Source organism: Pseudorasbora parva, chromosome 24, assembly GCF_024679245.1.
Source record: "Pseudorasbora parva isolate DD20220531a chromosome 24, ASM2467924v1, whole genome shotgun sequence".
In the NCBI taxonomy this organism is placed as follows: domain Eukaryota; kingdom Metazoa; phylum Chordata; class Actinopteri; order Cypriniformes; family Gobionidae; genus Pseudorasbora; species Pseudorasbora parva.
The window spans coordinates 34,776,993-34,788,052 of NC_090195.1; positions in this window are offsets into that span (position 1 = coordinate 34,776,993).

Sequence of the window (11,060 nt, forward strand, 5' to 3'; positions counted from 1 at the left end):
AGATATGTGAGCTTTAATTACATCCGCCAGCAGGGGGCTGACGTGAGGGACTTCGCCTGCAGTCTCCTCATTAAGGTTGATCACATGACTTACACTGAGGCAGAGATTAAGGAAGTATTGAACATCTGTTTGGACATGCCTCTCAGCCCGGGGGAGATGGAAAAGCTGGGGCATCTGGGATTCTGGGACTTTGTCCATCATATTTACCATCTTGGAGAGCCTGAACATCCTCGGCTAGCAGAATCCCAGCCCACTGACGGTTCCCTTCCATCTACTGTCAGTGGAGGCCCCAGCCCTCCGATGACCCGGAAACGGAGAAGGAGGAGGAGGAGCAGGCCTACCTTGTCAGATAACTCCATTGGAGAGGATTCAGCTTTGGGGGTCGGAGAGCCGGTGGACTGTGTTCCGGTGGTCCCTATTCCGGTGGATCGTGTTCCAGAGGTCCCTATACCGGTGGATCGTGTTCCGGTGATCCCTGTACCGGTGGATCGTGTTCCGGTGGTCTCTATTCCGATGGATCGTGTTCCAGAGGTCCCTATGCCGGTGGACTGTGTTCCGGTGGTCCCTGTACCGGTGGATCATGTTCCGGTGGTCTCTATTCCGATGGATCGTGTTCCAGAGGTCTCTGTACCGGTGGTCCCTATGCCGGTGGATAGAGTTCCGGTGGACTCTGTGCCAGTGGATCGTATTCCGGTGGACGCCGCTGGGCCGGAGATGCCTCCCAGGCGTCCTGCTCTCACCGCGCCTCCCAGGCGTCCAGCTCTCACCGCGCCTCCCAGGCGTCCAGCTCTCACCGCGCCTCCCAAACGCACAGCTCTCACCGCGCCTCCCAGGCGTCCAGCTCTCACCGCGCCTCCCAGGCGTCCAGCTCTCACCGCGCCTCCCAGGCGTCCAGCTCTCACCGCGCCTCCCAGGCGTCCAGCTCTCACCGCGCCTCCCAGGCGTCCAGCTCTCACCGCGCCTCCCAGGCGTCCAGCTCTCACCGCGCCTCCCAGGCGTCCAGCTCTCACCGCGCCTTCCAGGCGCCCTGCTCTGCCTGCGCCGTTGAGGCATCCTGCTCAGCCCGCACCACTGAGACGTTCTGCTCTGCCTGCGCCACTGAGGCGTCCTGCGCCGCTGAGGCGCCCTACTCTGCCCGCGCCGCTGAGGCATCCTGCTCTCCGTGCGCCGCTGAGGCGTCCTGCTCTCCGTGCGCCGCTGAGGCGTCCTGCTCTCCGTGCGCCGCTGAGGCGTCCTGCTCTCCGTGCGCCGCTGAGGCGTCCTGCTCTCCGTGCGCCGCTGAGGCGTCCTGCTCTCCTTGCGCCGCTGAGGCGTCCTGCTCTCCGTGCGCCGCTGAGGCGTCCTGCTCTCCGTGCGCCGCTGAGGCGTCCTGCTCTCCGTGCGCCGCTGAGGCGTCCTGCCCTGACCGCGCCGACTCGGCGTCCTTCTCTGACCGTGCCCCCCTGGGCGCCTGAACTTTGTGGGCCACCATGGTCTCCTGAACTTTTTGTTTTCCTCATGTTTCCCTTGTTGACCCCTCCCTTGTCTGTTCCTTCCTTGTCTGTTTCCCCTGTTCCCCCCGTCCCACCCTGGTCTGTCCCTCGCGCCCCGCCCTGGTCTGTCCCTCCCGCCCCGCCCTGGTCTGTCCCTTCCGTCCCGCCCTGGTCTGTCCCGCCCATCCCTAGTGGAGCGTCTGGTAGCCGCTCCTTAAGGAGGGGGTAGTGTCACATGCCTGTCCTGTCTTGTGTGCACATGTGGGTTTTGTCATTCTGAGCATGAGCTCATGTAATTGTCTGATTCCTCCCCCCTTGTTATCTAATTAGTGTTGATTTCTCCCACCTGTTCCCTCTTGATTTCTTCCCTTTATAAGCTCCTTGTGTTTGTCAGTCTGAGTCGTATCCTTGTACTGTCTACGTCTTCCGTTCCCCTGTGACTTCCTTGTGGTATGTGTTCAGTTTCAGTTTATGTGTTTTCTAGTTACGTTTTCCCCCTCGTGGGTTTTGTTTTGCATTTATGTTTTATTTGTTATAAATAAATATATTATTCTTCTTGCACTTGAGTCCTCGCACCACTTCCTTTGTGTGTACGTGACAGAATGCATTTGAAGCCGCATGACCTTGTGTCGCTATAGTTACACGAACCGGCTTTTCTTTGTTATTTTTGGAGCTTGATACTGCATGATCACGGATATGCTTGTAATAAGGGCAGTGAATATGCTTCAAAATATTTTCGACAGAAGAAACAAAATCATAGGTTTAAAACAACACGAGAATGAGGAAATGAAGTATTTCTGAATGCATGTTTAAATTGGGCAATACTATACTTTAAAATAATATGAATGAATGCAATCTTTTCTGACACTTAATTGCATCTTATTTACAATTAAATGAAAATGCATGTAGTTTAAATGTACAGTATACCAAATGCAGTTAGTTGAACTTGTTTGGTTAATTAAGTAGGAGTTAAGTATCTGTACATGTAAATCATTATTTCTATTGTCTTTTAAATATGATTATAAGTGTACAGCTGAATGCACAGAAACACATTTATGGTAAAGTAAAATATACTGTAATGTAATTTCTACTGACATTTGCAATGCTCAAGTTGTGATTTTGAATATTTAAAATGTATTAACTTTAAAATTAATATCTAATAAAACAACACAGTTACATACAAATACGTTACATGTGCTTTAGTGTGTTAGTCAAAACAGCAAAATAAGTGTACTTCTTTAAAACACAACAGAAGTGTGTTAAGACACATGCAAGTGTACTCTTTAAGTACACTTAAGTTGCCTTTTATTTCATTATTATTATTATTATTATTATTATTATTATTATTATTATTATTATTATTATTATTATATAACAAGTTGGTACTTCTATGATTTCTTTTTCACAAGGGTATAGGGAGCAATGCTGTGTCTGTGGGATATTTCAGGCTAATTCCTCACTACTGTACATGGCTTACTCACAGTTGTAGGAGGGGATGGAGTCCTCCCACTGAATTAGGCACCATCTGTTTTTTAGTGCCCTAAAAACTCTCTGAACAACAGAGAGTGATTCAAGATGCACTGCTTGTCAGTACTCTGTAAAAAAAATCGGTGCTATATGGTACAAAAAGTGGTTCTTTGGCTTGTAATCATTGGGGAACCACTTTAAGTCCTGTATAGCACCAAATCTTGGTTCTTCACCAGATCTTTGGGATGACTGAGGGGCTATATAGCACCGTTAACATATACAGAACCTGTTAAGCTCCTGTATGGTTCTTCAGCGGTTCTTTTCAGTGGTAAAGGTGCTAAATAGCTGGTGTGTGGTGGGCGTTCTGGCGCAATATGGCTGCCATCGCCTCATCCAGGTGGTGCTGCACATTGGTGGTGGTTGAGGAGATTCCCCCCTTCAATCTAAAGCGCTTTGAGTGCCTTGAAAAGTGCTATATAAATCGAACATATTATTAAATAGCACCACTGCCATACAAAGAACCTTTCAAGCTCCTTAAATGTTCTTTACACACCAAAGAACTAATGTTGGTGATGTTTAGCCTCATTATTGAGGAAGAAATAATATGGCATATGGCACCTCTTATGGGTTCTACATAGCACCATTTGACAAAGATGCTGTAGAGAACCTTTAAAGATATGCTGCTATTTGGCACCAAAAGTGGTTCCCGTATGATTACAAGCCAAGAACCACTTTTAGTGCCAAATAGCACCAATTTTTTTTAGAGTGTATGACATCACACGAGATGATGCCATATGAACTCATCGGTCTATGATCATCTCCATGGCAACCACAACAAATCCACATTGTTACACTCCCCGCATGAATCTCCAGAAATCAAAAGCTGCTCATAATGTGCAGTTTAATGCTCTCAAAAGCCACAGTGAACACAATGTGTCAGGGTTGAATAGATTAACTGTAGTTCTGGAAATTAAGTAAATTGGTTAAATTGTGCCTGTACTTTTATGTGTCTTGTGTTAAGTAAATGATTTCTTTGTGGATTCACGGAATGCATCTAAATCTGGATGTGAATGAAGATGGTGTTGCTTCTACACAGTAGCTCCATTAACCTGTACAGGGAACATGAACAATAAACTGATAACTGAATGTTGTGGATGGATAAATGGATGGCAGAACCTGATTTCACAAGTGCAACATGATCCTGGATTAAAGTCTCTGTTGATCTCTGAACAACAGTCCAATCAACCGGATTATGTCAAGTAGATGGATGGATGGGTGGAGGGAGGGAAGCATGGATGGATGGATGGGTGGCTTAATGGAGGGATTTGTAAATGGATGGAGGGATGGATTGATGTGTAAATGGATGGAGGGAAGGATAAATGCATGGATGGGTGGATAGATGTGATGAATAGATGGATGAATGCAAGGAAGCATAGATGGATGGGGGGGTGAATGGATGGAGGGATACATGCATGGATAGACAGATGGACAGATGGATGGATGGATGGATGGATGGATGGATGGATGGATGGATGGATGGATGGATGGATGGATGGATGGATGGATGGATGGAAATATTCCTGAAAAATCTGAAGCAGCACGACTGTTTTCAACACTGATAATAATCATAACTGTGTGTTGATGATCAGATCCTCATCTGAGAATGATTAGTGAAGGATCAGTGACACTGAAGACTGGAGTAATGATGATAAATTCAGCTTTGATCACCGGAATAAATCACACTTTACTTTATATTCACATAAGCCCCTTCCACACTGCACGTCGGACCCGCAATAATCCCGGAGCATTGCCGGGTCGCCTTCTGTGTGAAAGCAACCACGTCCCGGAATTGATTACCGAAGTGAACCCGGGTCGGGGATCTATGTTGCGGGATTCGACCCGGGACGAGCGCTGTGTGAACAAAAGCCGAAACTAATGCCGCAACATGCGACTCCTAGAGCTTGTTTTTTCAATAACACAACCCTGCAGTGCCATAAGAGCTCGTCGGTGTTTTAAACGCAGAGAGTGTTTGTCTACAAAAGAAACTAAAATTAAACAAGCAGAAATGTGCCCAAACTGGACACAAGTCAAGACCACGGAGCTCCTTACTATCCGCGCTGAACCTGAGATCGCTCGCCGTTATATGTCACATCCGGATGTCACGTGTCAACTCGACCCGGGACCGCTAAGCGTTGTGTGTGAAAGCGCACATATTACGGTATTTCTCTGGCAGTGTGAATGGACCAAATCTAGCGGCCCGGGAACAAATGGCGGGTCGCATTATCCGTGTATTTCGCAGTGTGAAAGGGGCTCAAGAAAACAGGTTTCAATTTTTACCATATACTACATACAGAATGGAGAGCAGAAGAGACTTCTTCCAAAACAGTAAAAAAATAAAAATAAAATACTTTTGTGTTGGAAAAGATGGTTTTAGAAATGACATTTTCTTATGATGATTTAAAAAATTACATTTGTTTATGATGGTTTTAGAAATGATATTTGTTTATGATGGTGTTAGAAATGATATTTGTTTATGATGGTTTTAGAAATGATATTTGTTTATGATGGTGTTAGAAATGATATTTGTTTATGATGGTTTTAGAAATGATATTTGTTTATGATGGTGTTAGAAATGATATTTGTTTATGATGGTGTTAGAAATTATATTTGTTTATGATGGTTTTAGAAATTATATTTGTTTATGATGGTTTTAGAGATGGTATGTGTTCTTGTTCCTCCTCCGTGTCTCTCGCTCAGATCTGGCCTGAAGGACGAACACTCTCATGGAGAGGCTATGACTACAAAATCAGCCTCTTTGATGATTCGCCTCTCCTTCCAAATGACAAACAGATACAAGGACACATTGGGTAATCATGTAATCATGTGAACATGCTCTTTAGATGAGCCGATTTCCTCTGTGTTTTGCTTCTGTCTCTGCTCAGCGTCTCAACACGAGCTCCATCATACCTGATTACCTTTAAGCCAAAGAGACAAATAGCCTCCACCGCTGCAGCCAGATAGTATTATGGGATATATTCTTCCGCTCCCTAAACAATCAGTCACATGTGAGCGTATGTAACGGCCCCTTTGTCTAAAAGGGGGACTGTAACCAATACACAAAAGAACTTCCCAGATTCTGAAATGATTGGCTCCATTACTCTGATATGAAAGCGAGCAGCTCTTGTAGAGTGAAGAGCCACTAGTGTGGCAACACTGTAATAGCGCTCAACAAAGCACTCATTAATACCTGCTGGATGTGGCTAATTAGCCAACGCATGGAAAGTCATTTTCAATAGAGAGATATGGAATAATTGTTTCTTTTGTGCGTATTGTCACGCCAATGAAGAAGAAATATTGCGAGGCTCAGGGGAGTGAATAACCTCCACACTTTCACAGTTTAACTGCTGTGGATCTTTGCACTTCTCTTTACACAAAATATTAAAAAAGAATAATGATATTTATTTATTTTGATTTAAAAAATATTAAATAAAATATGTACTAAATATGTAGTCTAATTAGTAAATATGTACTGATATGGACCTTTAAGGTACTAACACACACTCTTAAAGTACTGATATGCACCTTTAAGATACTAACACACACTCTTAAAGTACTGATATGTACCTTTAAGGTACTAACACACACTCTTAATGTACTGATATGCATCATTAAAGTACTAACACACACTCTTAAAGTACTGATATGTACCCCTTTAAGGTACTAACACACACTCTTAAAGTACTGATATGTACCTTTAAGGTACTAACACACACTCTTAAAGTACTGATATGTACCTTTAAGGTACTAACACACACTCTTAATGTACTGATATGCATCATTAAAGTACTAACACACACTCTTAAAGTACTGATATGTACCTTTAAGGTACTAACACACACTCTTAAAGTACTGATATGTACCTTTAAGGTACTAACACACACTCTTAAAGTACTGATATGTACCTTTAAGGTACTAACACACACTCTTAAAGTACTGATATGCACCTTTAAGGTACTAACACACACTCTTAAAGTACTGATATGCACCTTTAAGGTACTAACACACACTCTTAAAGTACTCATATGTACATTTAAGGTACTAACACACACTCTTAATGTACTGATATGTACCTTTAAGGTACTAACACACACTCTTAATGTACTGATATGCACCTTTAAGGTACTAACACACACTCTTAAAGTACTGATATGTACCTTTAAGGTACTAACACACACTCTTAAAGTACTGATATGTACCTTTAAGGTACTAATACACACTCTTAAAGTACTGATATGAGCCTTTAAGGTACTAATACACACTCTTAAAGTACTCATATGTACATTTAAGGTACTAACACACACTCTTAAAGTACTCATATGTACCTTTAAGGTACTAACACACACTCTTAAAGTACTCATATGTACATTTAAGGTACTAACACACACTCTTAAAGTACTCATATGTACATTTAAGGTACTAACACACACTCTTAAAGTACTCATATGTACCTTTAAGGTACTAACACACACTCTTAAAGTACTGATATGTACCTTTAAGGTACTAACACACACTCTTAAAGTACTGATATGTACCTTTAAGGTACTAACACACACTCTTAAAGTACTGATATGTACCTTTAAGGTACTAACACACACTCTTAAAGTACTCATATGTACCTTTAAGGTACTAACACACACTCTTAAAGTACTAATGTGCACCTTTAAGGTACTAACACACACTCTTAAAGTACTGATATGTACCTTTAAGGTACTAACACACACTCTTAAAGTACTGATATGTACCTTTAAGGTACTAACACACACTCTTAAAGTACTGATATGTACCTTTAAGGTACTAACACACACTCTTAAAGTACTGATATGTACCTTTAAGGTACTAACACACACTCTTAAAGTACTGATATGTACCTTTAAGGTACTAACACACACTCTTAAAGTACTGATATGTACCTTTAAGGTACTAACACACACTCTTAAAGTACTGATATGTACCTTTAAGGTACTAACACACACTCTTAAAGTACTGATATGTACCTTTAAGGTACTAACACACACTCTTAAAGTACTGATATGTACCTTTAAGGTACTAACACACACTCTTAAAGTACTGATATGTACCTTTAAGGTACTAACACACACTCTTAAAGTACTGATATGTACCTTTAAGGTACTAATACACACTCTTAAAGTACTGATATGAGCCTTTAAGGTACTAATACACACTCTTAAAGTACTCATATGTACATTTAAGGTACTAACACACACTCTTAAAGTACTCATATGTACCTTTAAGGTACTAACACACACTCTTAAAGTACTCATATGTACATTTAAGGTACTAACACACACTCTTAAAGTACTCATATGTACATTTAAGGTACTAACACACACTCTTAAAGTACTCATATGTACCTTTAAGGTACTAACACACACTCTTAAAGTACTGATATGTACCTTTAAGGTACTAACACACACTCTTAAAGTACTGATATGTACCTTTAAGGTACTAACACACACTCTTAAAGTACTGATATGTACCTTTAAGGTACTAACACACACTCTTAAAGTACTAATGTGCACCTTTAAGGTACTAACACACACTCTTAAAGTACTGATATGTACCTTTAAGGTACTAACACACACTCTTAAAGTACTGATATGTACCTTTAAGGTACTAACACACACTCTTAAAGTACTGATATGTACCTTTAAGGTACTAACACACACTCTTAAAGTACTGATATGTACCTTTAAGGTACTAACACACACTCTTAAAGTACTGATATGTACCTTTAAGGTACTAACACACACTCTTAAAGTACTGATATGTACCTTTAAGGTACTAACACACACTCTTAAAGTACTGATATGTACCTTTAAGGTACTAACACACACTCTTAAAGTACTGATATGTACCTTTAAGGTACTAACACACACTCTTAAAGTACTGATATGTATCATTAAGGTACTTATATGTACATTTAGGGGTGAGTAATGTACAAAGATGTACCTTTCCACTTTTGTACCTTAGGGTACCGCCCCAGTGACAGCACTGTACCTTTTTTTCTGAGAGTGAATAAATAATTAAAAAAAAAAAAAAAAACAGTAGTTCAACACCCATTTTTCCAAACCAGACTTTTACGCAGGTCCAAATTCAAAACATAAGCATTATAAATTATATACACACATCCTGATAATTTCAACACGAGCACGAGCGTCAGTTTGCCAGTTATTGAGAGAGACTGTGATGTTGTTGGGTACAGAGGGCAGGTAAGAAGTGAAACAGAGGAGAACGCTAATCAAATTGAGGATTAGCAGCTTTAAACTCATGACTGTTTCCAGCAGATAATCGTGCTCCGCTAAAGACTTCAGCACATCCCTGAACACTCCTAAAGCCGCTTTCCTCCGCAGGTTTATGCATATAGAGGAGTAAAGTCACTGCAGCGCATTTAAAACTCTTTTGAGACTGGCCTTGACTTTGTCCAAACGCATGATACACTCTTAAATATGCTGGTTCTTTATAGCGTGTGTTAGTGCCCACCCCTTTACGAAGCTCTCAGAAATACTTCATTTTGATTGGTCAGTCACAACATTCCGAAGTCAGTTATTCGCTAATAATGACTGCTGTCAATAGAGCACATTAGTGCCCGCCCCCTTTTTCAGGGGCACTGGTTCGGGAAGTATTTTTTTCATTTATTTTCCCCTTTGGGAAGTCTTTGTTAAAGAGTTATAAGCCATGAACCAAACCAACCAGCTACGAGGTGAATCCCAACGCTATAAACTTTAATTTGAAGCAAAAAAAGGTTTTGAAAATCAGTTAAAAAGACAAAGATACAAGACTGTGAACTTAACGGCTTTAGTGAGGGAAAGATCTACAATCCCATGAAACATTGTAAACAGCATAGTCGACTTAAAGAGAAATATAAAAATACTCACTTACAGATGTTGATTATATGTATAAAAACAATATAATTTAAGTGTATTTCAAAATACAATACAAAATGTCAGTTCTTTTGAGATTGACTCGCTGTGCTTCATGGGAGTGGGCGGAGCTAATGAACTGTTTTGGAGGGTGTGGTTTTTTTTGGGCTTTCTGATTGGTAGAATTTTCTGTACAGCATCATGGGTAATGTAGTTTTCCTCCAGGAATTCCAGTTAAACACGATTATTTTAAAAATAAGCTTAAATAATCCAGGCTGACGGCTTCAGCGGAATCATATAGCATCGATTAACAGTCTTGATTTTAAAGATTTATAAGCACTTCAAAATTTATTTATGGAGAAAAGAAATTGAAGTTTTTCTTCTGGAATCTGACTGTTGCGATGGTTCCATGAAGAACTTTTTTAACATCAATGGAAACTTTCCATTGCACAGAAGAAGTGATTACTGACAGGTTCTATTGAGAACTAAATGAGTATTTAATGGCATGTAGCTGGAAACAAGCAATCCACCTTCTGTTCTTTTAACTTTTACCTTGTGGTGAGGAAGTCCTAAAGGCTTTGCAAATGGAGGTCAGGGGTTAAGTTGGAGCGTAGAAGGGTGATCCCGTATCCATGACCCATGATCAAGAACTCTAGTCTTCTGGTTAACTTCAGGAAAAGGCTATTCCTGAAGCCTGTGATGGAGAACATCAGCAAGAAAACCAGATCCCAGAAGAGGAATTAAAAGAATGTGGAGTGGAGGCAGGTGCATTGACTGTGCATTGTGTGTGTGTGTGTGTGTGTGTGTGTGTGTGTGTGTGTGTGTGTGTGTGTGTGTATGTGTGTGTGTGTGTGTGTGTGTGTGTGTGTGTGTGTGTGTGTGTGTGTGTGTGTGTGTGAGTGTGAGTGTGTGTGTGTATGTGCGTGTGTGTGTGTGTGTGTGTGTGAGTGTGTGTGTGTGTGTGTATGTGCGTGTGTGTGTGTGTGTGTGTGTGTGTGTGTGTGTGTGTGTGTGTGTGTGTGTGTGTGTGTGTGTGTGTGTGTGTGTGTGTGTGTGTGTGTGTGAGTGTGTGTGTGTATGTGCGTGTGTGTGTGTCACAGCTGCTGGAGAACGGCACAGATGGGCTGGTGATTATTAAAAACTCATGACACGACATGTTTTATCTGGTCAGCTTCACAAA